This window comes from Cryptomeria japonica, chromosome 1 (assembly GCF_030272615.1).
Source record: "Cryptomeria japonica chromosome 1, Sugi_1.0, whole genome shotgun sequence".
In the NCBI taxonomy this organism is placed as follows: domain Eukaryota; kingdom Viridiplantae; phylum Streptophyta; class Pinopsida; order Cupressales; family Cupressaceae; genus Cryptomeria; species Cryptomeria japonica.
The window spans coordinates 288,084,903-288,090,682 of record NC_081405.1 but is presented as its reverse complement, the minus strand read 5'-3'; positions in this window follow the sequence as shown (position 1 = coordinate 288,090,682).

Genomic DNA, 5,780 nt, shown 5'->3' with positions numbered 1-5,780 from the left:
TTCTAGTGTAGTACATCAACCAGGCATCAACCATGCAGGTCCTCAGTAGCTATCAAGAGTAACTCAACATGTGTAACTCCATCAGATGAAGGTGTTCCACTCTTTCACATTCTGTTCACTCAGTTGTATACTTCCTGATTAGCTTAGACCATATCTCAACTAGTTTGTTAAAATGACAAACTCGTCACTCTTCATCTTTACCAACATCTCAACATGCCTTTCCCAGTCAATCCAATGCATATCCCTAATTTCATGCACTTGAGGCATTCCTTTGATTCATTAGTAGATTCGGTGTGAGCCTTCAAACACCTACCCTTACCTCATCTTCCTTTTCTCATGGAACTATGATGCACACTATGCATAATAGGAGATAAGTTCCACTTACCGGTGCAGTGATACCTTGTCATCTACATCCTTCAATGCACTCATGTGACTTCCCTATTTTTACAACATATCTTCAAATAGGCACATGCGATCTGGTGTGGGCACATTCACTTATCAGTCATCTCTTCACTTGGTGACTATATCTTCATCCAATGGGAATCCTATTGTACTGCAACCTCACAACATATTGATGACCTATTAATCCTTCCCCTCATGTGTTGATGTTATTTAGATAACATTCTGCCTCTTCATCACAAACAACAACTCAAGCACCTTGCTCATCCTGCTTGTTCACTGGTCATAATATTTGCTGGTTGACAACCACTTGGTTGATTTTTCTTCTCCATGTCAACACATCACTTACCAGTTGACATCCTTTCCTTACCGGTGATACACTATACCGGTACCCTATCCATCTCATCCACACAAGTCAGGCACTAACTTGTGTATCGGTGACACTAGTGGTCATCCATTTGAATGACATTCTCTTTCTTACCTTATTGGTGTCCTGCAATAGAAGGCTTCCTTACCTTACTGGTGTCCTGCAACACAAGGTGATATCAAATATATCTCAACCTGTACTCCTCCCTAACAGTGTTGCACATACATCTCTCATACTGATAGTTATCAATGATAGCAATACCAACAATCTATCATACTGGTTGCATTCTTCTATACTGGTTGGCATCAATGACAACACAATGCCAACAACCTCCCCTACCACCTCCACCTTTGTCATCCCCTCCACCTCTATCTCCACCTCTAGCTACACCTCTACCTCCACCACCACCTCCACCTCTATCTTCTCCACCACTTCCTCCACCTCCCTCTCCTACCTCCTCTCCCTCATCCTCCTATCTTTGTCTTAGACCCCCTCACCTTTGTGGCTGCTCCTCCTCATCATCGTCAAAAGCTGGCAATAGCTCTATCGGATCAGATATGCGTGCCATTACATGTGCCACAAAGTAGGCTGAGAACTCCTCATCTATCATCCCAACATCCACTACCCCAACTCCATAATCCTAGATCTTTCCTGCTAGAGACATGTACTCATCTACAACTGCTCCGCTATCTAGGGTAGGCCCCCACTCTGGCACATCCTATCATTGACGAGCATACAAATAAGCTCCATATGGTATCCCTTGCTATCTACCATACTGTCGATGAACACGACTGTGCAAGAATCACTCAATAATAAAGAGCGTCTGCCCAATTAGGTACCTAGACATATATACATAGGGCATCTCTAGCCCGTCCTCTGCCCACACCTCACAATCCGTATACGCTCTCCAGATGACTGTATCAGTATCATCCAATTCCCTCTGCTAGTGCTCTATTTTTCCCAGCTTACACTAGATAGCTACACCTATATACCCATAAACATATGCCTAACCAACTGGCCTATCCTTGTCTGCAAGCGATATCAACATTGGTATATGCTCCCAGATCCACACCTATAACAATGTCACCCCGGCTGATAGACTAGTATATCCCAGATATACTACCTGGTGAAGCTCTCTATATAGATGGGCCAACATGGAAGACCCCCATGCAAACCTACGTCCCTGCGTCACCATGTCCTCCAGAACCAATCCCCATCCACTGACTAGTCCCTTCGACCTATAGTCGGGACACAAAAACCCACCAATAAAACCTGCTAATATTGAAGGCAATGGAGCGTAACTTGAATTGAAAAACTTCTACCACAGGCTCTCATAGCCACTAATCTCATCATCCTGAAAGATATGACAGAGAGCCTCTATGCCACCCTCCTCGGTCTTCTCATAAGGTAGAAAAGCCCCAACTACAAGAATCTATAGAATCTGTTAACAGTCCTCTAGTGTGACTATCATCTCACCGGTCACCAGATGAAAGGTGTTCATATCACTATGCCACCTCTTTTCCAAACCTGTCAGTAACTCCCAGTTAATGATATATCGAGGCATGTCTAGCAAAGATGATAACCCACATCTCTCAATCACATCTCTATCAATCTATGACAAGTGTAGGATAAGTGTCCATGGCCTCAGAAATCACTCCCGAGACTGTAGTACACCAAGCTCTGCCTGTAAATCAACACATATCCATCATCAATTCTCGATTCAATCACATCTATCAAAAACACAAATCAACTTACAAATGTGAATCACATCAAAAGCACATCAAAAACATATTCACATCATGTTAGTGAATCAATCAGTGCATCATATCAAAGACCCATATCGAAATCAAATCCATATCGAAATCAAGACCCATATCAAAATCAAGACTCATATCAAAATCAAGACTCATATTGAAATCAGACCCATATCGAAATTAGACTCAAGGAACCATATTAAAATTAAACTCGTATCAAAATCATACTCAAAGACCCATATTGAAAGCAACACATATCGAAATCAAATCCATATCGAAATCAAAATCCATATCAAAATCAAGACCCATATCGAAATAAGACTCAAGGATCCATATCGAACTCAAGACTCATATCGAAATTAGACCCATATCAAAATTATACTCAAAGACCCATATCAAAATCAAACCCATATCGAAATCAAAATCCATATCAAAATCAAGACCCATATCAAAATCAAGACCCATATCAAAATCAAACCCATAACAAAATCAAGACCCATATCAAAATCAAGACTCATAACACAATTAAGAATCATATTGAAATTAAGACTCAAATCGACTTAGAGACCTATAACAAAATCAAATTCATATCGACAACTTGACTCATATCGAAAGCAATCCATATCAAAATAAAAATACATATCAACAAAAAATCACATCGTCATCTGGTAGCATATTAGAATCAAACATCAACACAAAATAGGACTCACATCGGGATCATGAACCATATTAGACCAATCGACGAACCCATATCAACATCTACGCAACCTATCCAATCCATTTGACTCACGACGCATTTTTCACAATACTTTTTTTCCAACTTTTTACCCTACATGCTAAATCAAGACTCCAAAGCACTAAGCTGCCACATATGTGCTAAAATTCTCCATAAATGTGCTATAATATAGACCCTATGCACCATCTTTCTATCACACGCTAAGTGACACACCATTTGCGCTACCCTATTTACCCAATGCGCTAAGCTATCCTACACGCTAACTGGCCTACCCATTGCACTACTATGTATACCCTATGCGCTAAAACCACCCTACATGCTAACCTACCCCCCAACCATGCTACAATGTGGCACTCAGACGCTAAACCTACCTAGGGTTTTCTATATGCTAAAACTCCTATCGTATGTGCTAGACAACCTACCCTATGTGCTAAACTGGCAAAATCCGACCCAAAATTGAAAAACGTGATGAAAATAAATAAAATTAATAAAAAACGAAGATGGATTTTGGCCACTTATTGGTGGGCCATATGCAACGGGTCTCTGGTATTGCTTGACGTGCTCAAATCGGTGTGAGGAGTATGGAATCGACATCGCCATCAGATCTCCAAATGTCACAATCACAAAGAGACAATTGTGCAAATCATTTTTCAAAGTCACCTTTTACCTTTTAATAGGGTAAAATCAAAGGGTTAATAGGTGGGGCATGTATTTTACTCCCACTTTTTCATTTTTTTAACCTCATCAACATCATTTTTTTGAGAGATGAATCAATAATGTGCATACAAAGTGGTCAATATTCTCATATTGTAATTAACTCAAAAATGCTCATCAACTTGGCAAATTTTCACTAGAACCTTGATTCATCTCTTGAGGGGGCATCATCAATATTATTCATCAAATCTACATTTGGGGCATCATATCGACAACTTTGACACACATCATATCAATCAAATTTTGGTAGCATATCCAACATTTTTTTTTGAATCAACATGTGCACACGTCTCTTCAAAGAGGGGCAAAATGTAGACATATAAATTTGACCACTTTCTTAAATAAATATTTAATATTTATTTCTACTCTATCCCCCTATTAATTAAATTCTATTTAATTAATTTCTTTGTTTTCATCTATTTGATTAAATGAATTACTCAATTTATTTAATTAAATTTAGGTAAACCTTTTCTAGCTTTTAATCAAATAAATCACTTTATTTAATTAATTCCCCTTTCTCCCTTTTTAATTAAATTTACATTTAATTAAATCGATCCTTGCAAATAAATAAATCTAATTTATTTATTAAATCCCCCCACTTGTATTTATGCAAGTTGCATCTATTTTAGTTGAAATAAAGTAATTTTAATTTCATTAAAATCCTTTTCTCTCATCCACTTGCATTTTCCTACATCTTCGACTTGCACCCTAAACCCCTTCTAGATTCTTCTAATCACTTCCAATTTAGCCTAATTCATCTCTTAATTATTGTCACATTCCTAAGCAAAGGGAAGTCACTTCTCAAAGCCTCCAAAGTCTTCAATAACCATTAAAGGCTTTATGTCTTCAAATGGTTAACCTCTAAAGTATTCCAAACCATTAAAGACGCTTACATAACCATTTATGGTTAACTCATATTTGACCTTTGGTTAGGGACTTTCCTCTAACTTAACCATCCATTTGACCCAAGGTTCTCAGCAAGCATTCAGGGCTTTAACCTTGGTTATCCTATTAACCCTTGCACAAGAGTTTACTCCTTGGGTAAAAGCTTTATCTATTGAGCAACCCTAACCTAACCTTAATCCTTACCTCCTAGGGTAACCTTCATGTCTCCTCAAGCATTTAATTCTTCTTGCATCTCCTCTCAAGCAACCTCTTTTTGACAATTGTCACCATTTCATTGGTGAAAATTGTAAACATGGATTGATTAACTTTCAATCCTATCCCTTGTTAAGATTATTCAATCTTAACCATCCATTGTCCTATTTTCCCTATAAATGGAGCTCTCATTCTTCATTTTCAAATAATCTCCAAGTTTTTATGCATCTACATTATAGCCTAATTTACTAAGCATCTTAGCCTCTCTTTGTTAAAACATCATCATAGCATTTAGAAGTATTTTTCATATCATAGAATATTCGTGCTAAGCTAATATATCATGATTAAGATAATTTAGCAATATCTTTATCATATCATTATCTTCATCTTAACTTAATTATCATAGTTTTAACACATCATATAGATCTTAGAATGCATTAATGCATGTAGATCAAATATCACTTGTTCTTGGAGTTGTCCTTCCTAAGTCACTTGCTCAATGATCTGAGAGCAAAATATTGACTTTAGGGATCCTGTGAGATAAAGAACAATGGGACACCCCTTGGGAAGTTGAACTAATTCAATTAGTTCATATAATTGCACCAAGAGTCTCATTAGTGTCTGGGTCTTCTGATCTTGAGTTATTCATTTTGGTCAGTGCATTTTCCCGCATACATAGACATCTCAAATTCATTCTTCATATTATCAGAGA